The 14,714-nt window shown below is 48.7% G+C and overlaps 1 protein-coding gene across 11 annotated transcripts in view; it reads left to right on the top strand.

The window, feature by feature from the left end:
* Positions 1 to 14,714, top strand: part of AFF1 (AF4/FMR2 family member 1) — a 195,996-nt gene that overhangs the window by 85,059 nt on the left and 96,223 nt on the right. For 2 of the 11 annotated variants that reach the window (XM_021101789.1, XM_021101787.1), the window contains exon 1: positions 5,778 to 6,454. The exons of the other annotated variants lie outside the window; for them this stretch is intronic. The gene's annotated coding sequence lies outside the window, so the exon portion shown is untranslated. Of the gene's footprint in view, positions 1 to 5,777; positions 6,455 to 14,714 lie in introns of those variants that run through there. 11 annotated transcript variants of the gene reach the window in all.

Raw genomic sequence — 14,714 nt, 5'->3', positions numbered from 1 at the left:
AGAAGTTATTTCAGAAGCAGCCTGCGCTCCCCTCCTTCAAAATGAAACACTCCAAAATGGACTTTAAAAATTCATCCTTGAGTTTTCTCTCTCAATAATGTAGGGTCTAGTGCAGGGGTTGACAGACCTTTTCTGTAAAGGGCCAGATGGCAAATAATTTACGCTTTACCGCTCATGCATTCTTTGCGGCTGCTCCTCAGCTTTGCAGCTCCTCACCTCTGCTGTTCAAGGACCACAGCAGCCGCAGACAGTATGGAACCACAGAGGCAGGGTTGTGTCCCAATAAATGTGGGGAAGAACAGGCCTCGGGGCCAACTTTGGCTCATAGGCCCTCGTTTGCCACCCCCCTGGTCTAGTCCATCTTTTTGTTTCTGCAAACTTTGTTCCGTGTACATGTATAGGTTGAGATCTAAGCAGTGATTAAAAATAAGTCAAATAGGAATGGTAGAAAAATTTTGCCCCTCTTTGCACGGGTAGCCTTATTCTCCTGTCACTCAAATTTTACTCCCCACTCTGAAGTTTCTGGGCTTAGTCATGTCAGGAAATTAAGGAATAGTTTGGGGTGGGAGAGTCCATTAAATGTTTCTTTTAATTTACTACTGAGCCTTTTCAGCCCTGGAACTGCAACCGCTGGCTCAGCAGACAGAGTGATACCTTGGGGGTCTGGAAGGTGGGGTGAGGTCATTTGAATTAGGGTGCCAGGCTTGCTCTGCACAGCGAGGCTCTGACCGTGGCCTGATGCTCTGGGGGTGTCCGGTCTGTGCACCCTCTGTGGGGCCGTGAGGAGGAAAGAGGGTGTGGACGGAGTGATTCCTTTGACTTTCCTGATCACCCGCGGCCACTGTTAAGTCCGTTTGCATGCTCCACCCGGGCAGCCCCCCTCTGCTCATTCCTAAAATTGATCGCTTTCCGTGTGTACCGTAGTTGAGATCCTTGTTTCAGGCTGAGAAGAGCCTGCAGGCCGCTCTCAGGGGACTGTTGCCCTAAGAAAGTTCCCGGAGGTGGAAAGTGTGGTTGCGGAGAGCTGACATACTGGAGCTCCCGTTGTGGCTCAGCGGGTTAAGAAGTCAACCTAGCGGCTGTGAGGATAGGAGGTAGGTTCGATCCCTGGCCTCACGTAGTGGGTTAAGGACCTGGTGGTGTTGCTGAGGCTGGCAGCTGAAGCTCCGATTTGACCCCTAACCTGGGAACTTCCATGTATCGCAGGTGTGGCCCTAAAAAAGGAAAAAAAAAAAAACAACCCCAAAAAACAACAGCTGCCATCTCTGGGGTTCTTTGGACCCTTCCTGTGAGAAATTTGGAGTTGGGGCATGAGGTGAGATGGTGCAAATAACCCATGGCCAATAATCCCTTTCTCAGCAGGGGTATGGGGGGGGGGGTCCTTTCCCGTTTTCCAGACTTTTCATCCCTCAAGCTCAGATGTCATTGCTCTTAATTAAATCATTCAAGACTCATCCATTTAGACTTGGTGTTTTCTGCCCTGATTCTGTAGCACCTGTGACCAGCCTCTACGGTCACTCTTGGTCCCTGGCCCCCCCTTGCGTCTTTCTCACACTGGTGTCCGTACTCCTTTGCCGAGCATGTAGAAGTCAATATTTACTGGAAACAACGAGATCTCTTACCATTCCGTGAGGGTTAAGATCTTGAGTTAATTACAGAAAACTACAGATAGATACGTGCTTAGTGCTCTTAAATAAATCTAGGTGGCATAAATAATATTTAAAATGTAATTCTGTTTGGAGACAATATTTTACAATCAGAGGCCTTGTCTAATATGTCATTATCAGTATATTTGGTCATTTTCATTGTTTGCTTATTTCTTAACCACAGCCATATTAGCCTCTGCTATTCAAAGAGATAGTTAAAAATGAAAAATTTGAAACATTATAAAGCACGTAATCTCTAAAAGTCCTGAAATGTACTTGTTTTCCAAGTCCCTGCGCCATCAGATTCTAGTTTACTAGCCCTCGAGAAGGTGGAGGGCTGCTTTATTAGGCCGGATAAGTACCCTTTGTTTCAGGCGAGCGAGCTGCCTGTTGGCAGTGATGGGGAAAAGATGATAGATTCTGCATATAAATGTTCACGGCTGGGCCAAAATCCAGCCCGAAGAATCCTGACAAGCTTTGTAAGGCTCATAACACTGCTCAGCAGAGGTCAAAATGAAGGGAGACTTCTCCAGAAAAACAATGACTTACTGTTTAGCTTTAAGGCGATGCCAATTATAGCGGGTGGTAGGAGGTGAGCTGGGGTTATGATGAAAATGAGAATATTTAGAAACGTGTAATTGTTGCTTGTTGCCATATAAAATACCAATCCATGTTTCCAGCTTTCTTCTATAATAATCTCCCTGTTCTTCCTCCTTGAAATGTCTGTGGAATGAAATGGAACAGAGGAACGAGTCGGCCTCTGGTTTTTGTGACATTGCACTTTCCTTCTGTGAAAACAAGTGTGACGTGTGCAGTTAACCCAAAGGAGAGGGAACTCTAAGGCAAGAGGTAAAGAAAGAAAAGGCTGATGGTCCAGCAAAAACACTTGCAAGGAACACGTTGTTCTTGCATTTTCGCTGTCTGTTTTGTGCAACATGCAATTGAGATTAGATACCCCTGTGGTTTTATTCCGTGTGATTGTTGGAGCCTGAAAACCTTTTGCAGTCTTAGAAAGTTGATCTCTTCGTCTGTGTGTCCACAGCAGCCTGTTGAACTAGGTTTAAGATGTAATTGACAATGATTTCTACTAGGAGAGGTTGAGTGTTGATGGGGGAATGGAGAATCTTTGAATTGAGTCTGGGATATCCTCTCCCTTTATGGGATGAGCTTCGTTACCTGGGGAAAGGAGGAGCCCTCCAATTTGGGGAGAATTGTTCAGTAATGGAAAAAAAGTATTGGAGTTCCGTGTACGCGTGTAAAGAATAAGTGTCTCTGAATCAAATTTCTTCTTTGGAAAATACATAGCATCTTGCCAGTTCCCTTATTATCCCATTGTTCCCCGCTGTTCTTATCAATACACAGACATTGCTTTTCCTTTCATTTTCCAAGTGTAAGCCTTTTCCTGTTGCTTTTTGCTGCTGGGTAGCAAGTCTCATTGCTGAGCATTTGTTCTGGCTGATGCTGTATTTGGTACGTTGGCCCAGTTTCAAACGGTTCTTCTTATCATATGTGGTGCAATTGGTTTTCTGGAATGTGTGTTAGAAGTTCAGTCATTGGGAGGGACTCTTCCTTTTGGACTGGTAAATCCTGTAGTTTTCCAGGCTGTTCTGTAGAGTGGTAATTTGTTCACTTTGGTGTATGTTGGGAATGACCTGGTGCTTAAGCTGTTAAGAGACCAAAAATATCTGGTTAATATATTTGATCGCTGATGACTGTGGAATTAGTCTCTTTTTAAAAAAAAGCAACAAAAAACTTGTTCCCAAATAATTTGAGAGAAGAGTTGCTTTTTAAGATCTTTTAAGGGAGTTCCCTGGTGGCCTAGCCGTTAAAACATCTGGCAATGTCACTGCTGTGGCTCAGGCCACAGCCGTGGCTCGGGTTTGGTCCCTGGCCGGGGAACTTCTGCATGCTGTGGGCACAGCCAAAATAAATTAATTAATAAAAGTAAACCCCTTGTAGCAGTCTCATGAGACACAAGATGAATTTGGAAATGATTTTTCTCTTGTTTTCTATTCGGTACTTGAAAGTTTGATGTATTACTCAGTTTAGAAGATGCTGTCCGTAACTGCCTTGTTTTTTAAAAAATGACTGTCTTTTGAAAATACTTGCTTTGACTTCAAATTGTAGGATTTTTTTTATAGTAATAAAAAGAAACCACTACTCTCTGAATGTGTACGCAGAATTCCACCCATTCAGCCGGAATTCTTTTAGCTGAATGGGTGAGTGCTGGGTTCATGGTGAGGAGAAAGAAAGAAGAGACGACTGGCCTTCTGCAGCTTCCATTCTTCAGGGAGGTGAGAATGGGAGCCAGACATAATTATACAGAGAAATGAACAGACAAGACTTTTTTTTTTTTTTCCTGTCTTTTTGCCTTTTCCAGGGCCGCTCCCACGGCATATGGAGGGAGGTTCCCAGGCTAGGGGTCGAATCGGAGCTGTAGCCGCCGGCCTACACCACAGCCACAGCAACGCGGGTTCCCAGCCGTGTCTGCGACCTACACCAGAGCTCACGGCAACACTGAGTGAGGCCAGGGATCGAACCCGCAACCTCCATGGTTCCTAGTCGGATTCGTTAACCACTGAGCCACGATGGGAACTCCAAGACCATTTTAGATAGTGATACAAAGAGACAAAGCCTGGGAAAGTGCTGGAGAGCTCCTGCTGGCGGGGAGAGCGGCCATTTACACCTGCTGAGCTGGCTGATTCTTAGCCGGAGACATTGGTGACAGCGTTGTCTTCAGCTCTAGGGACCCAGCTTCCAGACTGGGATCAGCAGCGCAGCTCCCCATTCCAGCAGCAAAAGGCCAGTGTGTCTGGTAGTTGAGGACGGGCCTGCCTGGGGATGAGACCAGATCTGGGAGGGAGCCTTTGAGAAAAAGAAGTAGGGCTGGTGCCTTCTAGGCCAGGCTTCTGGACGTGAAGCTTGAATGCTAAGGGTACAGAAGGGGCTTCCAGCAGTAGAAGGAGCCACATAATCTGATATGTATTTTTAAATTATCTCTCTCTGGAGCTTATGTTTTCTTTGTTTTCCCATGATGCCTGTATAGCAGCCTGGAGAGATTGTTCATTGTGGGATTTTTGTTGCTGAAGCTTTCCTCCCAGACGCAACTTATGAATATTGTTCTGAATCTTGTTGATTTGAAATTAAATGTGTATGTGCTGTAAATGTTACCCACCCCTTTGGTGTTAATACTTGGACTTTTGAGGCTAACTGAAGAATAAAACCTGTCGCATTAGCTGATAAACAGACGGTGTTAGCCCAGGCAGACTTGATGGCTGATCTAGGAAAGAATGATGTCAGTTTCCTTCTAGGTTTGAGTCATTTTATGGGTACAACAGTCTGGTAAAATCGGTTTTAGGTATCAGACAATGAATCATGTTTTGTCATCACATACTAAAGACGGGCAGAATTCAGCAGCATTCTGGGGTTGTGTGCAGTTGAGAAGTGCCAGAATATAATCGTTGTAGTCAAAGATGTGTATTAAGCATCCCTTTTCTCTAAGCACTCAGGTATGGTCCTTGCCCTTAAGGGGCTCACAGTCTAATAAGGAAAATCTGTCAGCCTGTGTACAGCCTGTCTCATTTCTGTAAATAAACATGGAAAGACTGGCAAGAACAGAGGTATCCCAGAGAAAGGACTCACTCACAGCAGGAGATGGGGGGTGAGCGTGGAGGCTAGAGGCAGTGATGTTTTGGAAGGGGTTTGAGAGGCAAGTTAGGAGTTCATCAGAGAACAGGCAGCGAGAGGAGGGCTGTGCTTTCCCGAGCCTCCTGGTTCCGTGTGCTCAGAGGGTCGAGAGGTGAGGCGGGTGGGTGGAAAGGGGTCCTTCTGCGTGAGGGTGGAGGGTCCGTGGAAGCCAGGTGGGGGAGTGTTGGCTCGGCACCCCACCCATCAGCTTTAATCCTGGAGGCAGCAAGGAGCTCAGAAGGTTATCAAGTGAGTGGGTAGCAAGAGCAGATTCATGATTTTTATTTATTTTGCTTTTTGCCATTTCTAGGGCCTCTCCAGAGGCATATGGAGGTTCCCAGGCTAGGGGGCAAACTGGAGCTACAGCTGCAGGCCTCCACTACAGCCACAGCAACACAGGATCTGAGCCACGTCTGCGACCTACACCACAGCTCACAGCAACGCCAAATCCTTAATCCACTGAGTTCAGCGATCGAACCTGCACCCTCATGGTTCCTAGTCGGATTCGTTTCCACTGTGTCACAATGGCAACTCCAGATTCATGGTTTTTAGAAGCCGCTTTGTGGAGCTAGATAGCTCAGGTTGAGAAGTGAGGAAGTCCATACCAGACTTGATTTGAATTTAACTGATTTAATGCCCCAAGCCTTTTAAATTGTCGAGTATGAAATTAATGAGGCAGGCGTTAAAAAAAAATACAAAACTTTAAGCTTGCTTGTCAACATTCTTTCCCACTTGGTGACCACAGCATTCTTTTAACGTGTGGCTGTAATGATACAGACTTTCACCAGCCTCATTATTCGATAGGTATGTGATCTGGTCCTTCATGGTCAGTTGAGTGTGTAAGAAGAATGGCCTGGGAACGAGGCCAGAGCTCTGGCTGATCCTAGCACAGCCCAGCCTTGCAGGGGAAGAGCCAGCAGCTTCTACCCCTGTTTCTGATTGGTGCCAAATGTGCAGTGCCAACAAGCAGGCAGCCCGAGGCGGCTCTGATCACCGGAGATCTTTGTAACTAAGGCAGGGGAGACGCAAACACCGAGTCAGGTGGCAGATTTTTCTCCAGCGAGCCCTTCGCCACTATGGGGAGCAAGTAATTTCTATACCGTCCTTTCAGTTAAGTGCAGGTAAGTGCTCTCGACATTTTAGGGACTCCTCCTCAGTGACCCAGTTTTCTGGAATTTGCCAGTAACAAGAAGATATTCTCCCGTCAGAGCTCCCCTTGTGGCTCAGTGGGTGAAGAACCTGACATAGTGTCCATGAGGACACGGGTTCGAGTCCTGGCCTCGCTCAGTGGGTTGAGGATCCAGCATTGCCGTGGGCTGTGGTGTAGTCCGGCGGCTCCCGCTCCGATTTGACCCCTAGCCTGGGAACCTCCACGTGCCGCACGGGTGCAGCCGTAAAAAAGCGGGAGCGTGGGGTGGGGCTGATCTCCTTTCAAGGAGCATTAAAAACGAATAGCTTATTACCTGCTAGCTGTATGTGTGGCCAAATCTTTGCGATTGGGGGGCAGCTTCATGGCCCTGGTGTGGTTTGTGTCAGTGCGTCGTTGGCGTGATGACCTTCCTCGGTCAGGACTAGTGTTTTGGTTTTTAAAATGTGCTTGGGGGGCTCGGGACGCGCTTCTGCACGTGGGCTGCGTTGGCTCGCCTGTCTCCCTCGCAGTCGTCCTCCTCTCGCTGGTGCTGGGTGCCTCCTCCCACAGTGTCCCCCACACCCCCTTGAAAACCTGTGAATGAGGAAGCCACGTTCGTGTCCTTTTCACGGGGTGGAAAATGCCCCTCGAAATAGATTTGTATGATTTTACTAAGAAGGGAAATGGGTTAGAGTGAAACGACGTCAGTTAAAAAAAACGGCGGCTGGTGTTTGAACTTGGGAACGGAGTCTTCAATGCAGCTTTATGAAGATGGGTCTATAGTGTGATCCAGGCCTGAGTCCAGGGTGCAGAATCAGTTTTCAGAGGTTCCACTGAGAGTTACTGCCAGAAAAGAACAACACCCCGATACTTCTTTCCTCCTGATCCTGATGATATCCTTACACGGGCGTCAGGCTGTTGGTTTCCTTTTGGCTTTAATTAGAACTATTAACTACACAGGTAACGAAGGAAAGATTCCTTGTGCAAAAAGCACGTTAAGGCTGAATGTTGTCCTGTTGTGGCTCAGTGGTTAACGAATCCGACTGGGAGCCATGAGGTTGCGGGTTCCATCCCTGGCCTCGCTCAGTGGGTTAAGGATCCAGCTTTGCCGTGAGCTGTGGGTTGCAGATGTGGCTCGGATCCCGCATTGCTCTGGTTGTGTAGGCCGGTGGCTACAGCTCTGATTCAAACCCTAGACTGGGAACTTCCACATGCCGCTGGTGCGGCCCTAGAAAAGACGGAAAGAGCCAAAAAACAAAAACAAAAACAAAACTGAATGTTAAAGTGAGAAACTCCCTAAACCACCACTCTGCCACCTCGCCGTTCCCCGCAGTCTAGTGCTTTCTTGATGGATTTTGTAAAGTGCATCCTTTCAGATCTTTGCTGCACATTAATGGGCCTCTTGGAAGCACGCGGCAGATTCTCTTGGAAGGTCGATCAGCGCATCTCTCATTAGAATTGAAGTGATTCACTTTGATTCCCCACGTTTGCCCCGGGTGGAGGCCCATCTCAGTTTAAAACTCTTAGTGTGCCTTTAAGGTCTATAAAATGTCTTAAACGCTGATTTAATTTTGCAGCATGTGGAGTCACAGGCAGCCGTTTCCGTGGGGTAACGCGGCTGCACGCCTGTGTCACAAGCAGGAGTCTCGGGGAGCGCTGTTTGTTTGCCATGATCCCCGGGGGGTCCTCCAGGAAAACCACTGTGACAAAATGCTATTTTGTCATGCTGCTCGGCTGATACTGAGTCTTTACATACAATCAGGTTTGTTTAGGATTAAGTCTCGATTTTTTTTTCTTTGTATTTACTGTGTGTGTTCAGTGGCGGGGGAGGCAGGGAAGGAAACATACTTGAAAGATGTAGCGCGGTGATTTTTCTTAGGAGAAAGCCTGTTGGGAATTCTTGCATGTGCATGAAGTGGGAGAGGAGACCATTCCCCGTTCTTTGAAGCAACACTTCGTTTGCCTTCACACAGGCACTTGGCTTTCTCACTTTAAAATGGACTTAGAAGTGTCACCGTTTCATGGCCAAAACTTTTTTGTGCTTTGAAGCATATCGACTCTTTTTTTCCCCATAAAGCCAATGCGCAACGTGTAATCTGATTCCTGGGCTGTATGTAGGATGAGAGGACCTGGACACAAAGGGCCAGAAGATGGACTTAAAAAGTCAACAGGGGTGGCTCCCAAACTGAAAAAGTCACTTGCACATTGAGTAAGCGCCCAAGCCTGCTGTCCCCTGGCCTCCGTCACTTGGTGGCCCATACATCACCACTCTCTGAGCCAGAGTTGCCTCTCTTTTGTGAACAGACTTGTGAGTTTTATGTTTCTCCCTGTCCTTTGTACGTTCCAATCAGAATGGCATTGTGCTTCTACAAGAGGGAAGAGACTCGTTCTTTTCGAGAATTCATGCACCCCGTTGATTTCAGGATTTCCCCCCTCCTTCCTATCACACGTCTCGTCCAGACCCTCGAAGATAAATACCCAGGAGACATTGCCCTCTGTCCTCCAAGGGAGAATTAAACTTTTAAACGGGAGTCGGTCACATCCGTCAGAGGAAGGCCTGTGCGAAGTGACCGGTCAAGGGTGATAAATGGGTAGTCAGCTGTGCACAGCCTGCCCCTTGGGCCGAGTTGCCATGGAAGCGCCCGGTGGCATTCCGAGATCCTGCATGGCTAACCTAGATTAGCGCAGGGCCCGTGGGCTCAGCCCGGGGAAGGTGCTTACAGCCGGATGAGAGCAGAGCCAGCGCGCCCGCGTCCTGAGTGCCCCCTTCACGAATGTGCTTTCCTGTTCAGTGCAGGGGGGAGAGAAAAGGGAGGTCACTCTCACAGATCCTTGCCGAGCTCTGATTTCTTCATTTTATCACTATGTTTCAACACGAGGGCCCATGACCCTGAGGAGAAGCCTTCGAAAAGTGGGCAGTAAATGTGCCCAGACAGGCCCCGGCGTGGGGCTGCCTGGAGGATTGCTCGGGGGCTGGCTGGGCAGCCCTGGGGGCCACGGCAGCATCACCTTCTCTCTGAACATGATTGAAAGGGGTGGGATTCTGGCAGGGAAACGCAGCCCACCTGAGTGATGGCTAGTGCGTCTCAATGTCACCGCCCTCTCCCTGGGCACTGGACCTTAAAGCCTGTGGTTTCCTCCGACGGTCTTTCTGGTTCACTTAATTTTAAAAGAACATGTGGTAGAGGCGGAGGTTGGGTGCGTTTTTCGGAGCTCTCTTTGGAGGCTTGGCTCCTGCAAAGTGCAGTTCCTCCTGATTTAAAATAGTTTCGCAGACTCTTGGTGGAACTAGGGATGTCTGCTGGGTGGTCAGACTTTGCACCCTCTGCCCAGGGGCCCTTCCGCACGTGGGCTTGTTTCTGTATGCAGTTGGCTGCTTCAAACCACCATGTGACTTGTGTCTGCCCCCCAGGTGGGGACGCGGGGCTGACCAGAAAGCTGGCACTGAGGCCCTAGGAACAGGGCCGGGGTCAGCCGGCCAGAAGTTAATGGGAAAAGAGCCCAACCCGGGACACATAATGGCTACTTCGGTGCAAGTTTATTTACAGCCTGTTCCTGAAAGAAATGAAAGTGAAGAGCCCCTTGGCACGTTAAGAGATGACTTGCGAATCCAGAGATGATTATGGGGTCAGTGACCTCAAATCCATACACTTAAAAAAGGCTCTAAAGTAAGAATTGTAGCTTGAAGAGCAACTTCATGCACAGGGCCCTCTGTTGAGTCCCTAGGCAGGGGCAGACCCTTGCGGATGCATTTAACCAGCCGTGTAGTTTATGGCTCTGAGATGCTCCGCTGGCAGGGATAATACCTGAATTGTCGATGGGTGCCTCTTGGAGACAACGGATTATAAGGAATTATGAGCACACTTTAGCCTGCTTTCTGCATCTGCCCTGTTGAACATAGCCTGAAAGTGGTTCTGGCCGACCTGCGGTTCAGAACCCAAGCTTTGGTGCCAGGCAGACCTGCATTTGAATTTTCAGGCCTACCGTTTAATAGCAAGTTAATCTCTGAGCCTCGTTTTTAGGCTGGGAAATGGGGTTAATACTCACCCTCTCACAGAGCACTTGCGAGTCTTAACTAGGAAACGGATGCCCTGTCTGTCCCTAAAGCAGTGCCCACTGATGAGCAGGCGCCAAGGGGTGGTGGTCCTTGGCCCTGCTGCCTCCATCACTGCTGTTGTTTTTGGGTAAGCCTAAAGAAACCCATGCAGGCCCCAAAGCCTGTGCTCCCCTGTGCTCTTTAGAACCCCCTAGAAACTTGTTCAACATGCGTATCTCAGATGCCACCCCAGACTGACTGAATCAGAAACTCCGGGGGTGGGTCTCTGCGATCTGTGTTGGAACAAGTCCTGCAGGTGCTTTCTGATGCTCACCTAAGTTTGAGAACCGCTTATCTGATGCCAAGGGCCGCGTCGGGGCGGTGGGGAGAACTCGGGCCGGCGTCCCTTGGTGTCTCCACGGGATTGGTTCTAGGACCCCCGCCAACACTGAAGTCCACAGGTGCTCAAGTCCCTGGTACAGCCTCGTCTCCAGATCCAGAGGCCCAAGGATAACTCACTCCACGTGACCAGGGACAGAGCCTGACAAGGCTCGTGTTGGGGTGAAGGATGCGTTCCCCCCACCCCCCACCGCCCCTTCGTCCCGGAGAAGAAACTGCCACCTTTAATTAAGTGAAGTGGTAGTCAACTTGTAATTATTCAAGGGTAATTACAGAGTTTATGAATCGCGTAGGAGGTTTACTGCTTCCTAACACCCCCTCATTTAAAATTCTTCCATCCACCCCCTCCTTGCTTGCACCTTGGTTTAAAAACAATGATGTGTAAGAGGCTGAACAAGGGTTTACTCATGCTACTAATTGTGTTAAGGTTGTTTTAAATTTAAACTCTCCTCCCCCCCATTTCAAAGTGGAACCTAGAAAACGTACTTAGGCAAAAATTTGCCTGATAGTTTTAACAAACCATTCCTTAGGCCATTGCAAACTTCATGATAAGTAAAAGCCAAATAAATCAGGAAGCTACCCAACACCACTGGCAAGACCCTGTTTGTTGCAAGAATGTGGGCACCCCTGAGGAATGAGGGCTCACAGCTTATCCCCTGTTGTCCTGGAACCTGGATGGGTCACTTCCTGTCTCCCCTGCCCTTCTCTGCCCGCCCAGGAGCCTCGGTGGGAGAGGCCCCACAGACAGCGCGTGGGGGAGTTTTTCTCACCAAGTCTAGACCTCGTCAGACTCATCCTACCAGCGATCCTGTGATGTCTTTTCCTCACCTCACTATTTTTGGGGTTTTCAGTTGAAGGGTGTGACTCAGCAGAAACGAACCCAACCAGTATCATGAGGATGCGGGTTCGATCCCAGCCCTCGCTCAGAGGGTTAAGGATTGTCAGGATCTCTGTGTAGCTCAGAGGACAATTAAGCCAGGACCCCTGCAGCCTGATGGTTGAGGTGCCCTTGCACATGCTCACCCTTCAGTCTGAGACGGAGAATTTTGCCCTTTTCTGGGACAAAGGTGGCAATTCCCCAGAAGTGGGCGGAGCTCTGTCTCCTAAAGCACAGCCACAGGCCATGAACACTCAGAAGCAAGTCATGCTGTAGGGACTTCACGGATGTAACCAGCAGAATCAGACAAGGGAGAGCTCCCCGAGTGGCCAGAATGGCAGAGCAGACGTCTGTGCCAAGCTGCCTCCCCATCTGTGCATGCCTCCTGTGGGGTGCCTGCACCAGGTAGCTTTGCGAAAGGAAAGAACTTGGGAATTCAAGTTGCTTAGAGAGAACACAGTGGCCTGCCCCACCCCTCCCTGCAAACTAAGTGGCCCTGAAGCAAATTTGAAGGAAAAAAGTTGTTTCTTGATGAGCCCTGTGCATGGCTCCTGTGGTTGGATGTTAAGTCACATGGGTTTTATTTTGTCTCCCCCCCCCCCCCCCGAGCCAACAAGAACTATCAAAATCATGAAACAATCGAAAGGAATTCTTGGGTGGTCGGTCATCAAGTCCCCGGAGCTCCTGTCCCCAGCACTAAGTCTGACTGCCCGAGATTGAGCCTCTTAAAGAAGACGCCATAAGCCAGTTTCTGGTTGAGCTTTTCCTCAATGTTTTCAGAATGTCAACTGACCTAAAGTTCACCCTGTGGGTCTCCTGAAATCCGGTATCGAGATGCGTGGTCTGATCGGGGGTCCTTCCGAAGCCCGTGAATGCCACCTGCGCGGCCCCCCGCCCCCCGACCCCACAGAGGGAAAGGCTGTGGAAATAGCAAACAACTATGATTAATTAGATGATTGTCCTTTTTTTTAAAAAAGCCTTTTTGGGCACATGTCTTCCAGAGTTAAAAATTACAAGTTCGTAAGAATATACTAGAAGCACAGGGACTGTTTTTCACATTGAAAAATATGTAATGTGGAGTTCCCGTCGTGGCGCAGTGGTTAACGAATCCGACTAGGAACCATGAGGTTGCAGGTTCGGTCCCTGCCCTTGCTCAGTGGGTTGACGATCCGGCGTTGCCGTGAGCTGTGGTGTAGGTTGCAGACGCGGCTTGGATCCTGCGTTGCTGTGGCTGTGGTGTAGGCCGGTGGCTACAGCTCCGATTCGACCCCTAGCCTGGGAACCTCCACATGCCGTGGGAGCGGCCCAAAGAAATAGCAAAAAAGACAAAAAAAAGAAAGAAAAATATGTAATGTTTAGCTTCTGTACAAAGTCCCACATCTTAGCACCTGCAGAAAAATATGAGAGGTTCTGTCCTGATGGGGTTTGCGCTCAAGGGGAGAAGGGGCAAGAACCTCTCAGTACGTTAAGTCGGACCTGCTTGGACTCAAGGAAGCCTTCAGGGTGGCTGAAACTGGAGCCGCTCCGGAGATGTGCTGGTAGCTGAAAATTGGGGAGTAAGAGGTTGAGAGACAGGCAGAGGGAATTTGTGGGTTCCAAATGAAAGCCTTGACTTCGAGGATATCACTAAAGAGCGGGGAGTAGTCTGGTGTGGCTGGAACATAGAGGTGGTGTGCAGGAGACTCATATTTAATGGGTAAACTAGTCCTGGAAGAGCTGCTCATCCATCTTTCAGGAAAAGGGGGTTGAGGGGTAGGGGGCGGGTATCGAGCAAAAAGCCGCCCCCCAAACAGGGCGTGTTTGGGGAATGGACACGACCGTTGGGTAGAATGCACGTAGCAGCCCCGCGGGAGGCAGCGAGGTCATTTCTGGGGTAGCTCTGTACTGGCTTATGGGGGGATTTTGATGCCAAAGCAAAGATGTAGGGTTTACTCTACAGCAGCAAAGAGCCATCAAACACTTGTTATTTTTGAGGTATGGGTAGTGACGTGAGAACCCGAGCTTTAGACTGGCTTTCTTTCCGTGGGAAGGCCGGGGTTCTTGTTAGGGGCATCAGAGAAGTCCAGAGAGGGCAGCGGGGCCAGGAAAGGGGTGGGGAGGGTGTCTGGTATCAGGGCTCGCATTTATTTCTAAGGTGCATAGAGCCTTGGAGAAACAGTTGAATATTTTCCCATTTATTCAAGTAACATTGATGGTAAAGATTCAGGAGATACCCGAAAGCAAGTCTGTGCAGACAAAAGTCTTCTTATAGTTCGTATTTTCATTATTCTTACACATCATACATTGTGTTTGGGAGGCCCTGGCCTGAGTGTCGGACCTAAGACAAGCCCGCTTTTGGTTTAAATGCTAAAACTGCCCTTTTTTTTTGCTTTCAATCTTTGCGATGTGTTTGACAGCAAATGCATTTTTTTTTAACCCCCTTGGTGCCAAGGCTGATGATTTAGGATACATTTTGATGTGGTTTAAGGTGGGCAATCAGACTACAGGTTTCAGTAGGTAGTGCTGACTTCTAAAATTGGATTTTCCCGTCCTCGACATTTGAAATGAGAAATAAAAATTATCTTTTCAGGCGTACATGCCAAGACACTTCCAGGAGAGTAGGTCGAGAATAAAGTAAATGCTGTTTTGGGTGCCCAGTGATCTTTTAATTATGAAATAAGCCTTTTGATTTTAATCTTCCAAAATGTGCCACACTGATCCGAGAAAACAGCCTTTTTTAACGTTCACATCCTGCTGGCTGCTTGCAGATGAAAAGCTTCCACCTCTACCCCGTATTTTTGCAAGCCGAAAGTAAAAATACCATTAATCTCGTCTCCGTTCCACCCCTGATTATAAAAGACTGTTCCATTTGGAGTCAGGCCTGAGCCACGAAGGCAGTAGTAGCCCAGGGCGAATGCTTAGGTTTCCAGAGCGGGCTCCAAGGCTGGAGGGTCCCAGCCC

The sequence above is a fragment of the Sus scrofa genome, chromosome 8, assembly GCF_000003025.6.
Source record: "Sus scrofa isolate TJ Tabasco breed Duroc chromosome 8, Sscrofa11.1, whole genome shotgun sequence".
Lineage (NCBI taxonomy): Eukaryota > Metazoa > Chordata > Mammalia > Artiodactyla > Suidae > Sus > Sus scrofa.
This window is presented reverse-complemented; position numbering and strand designations above follow the sequence as displayed.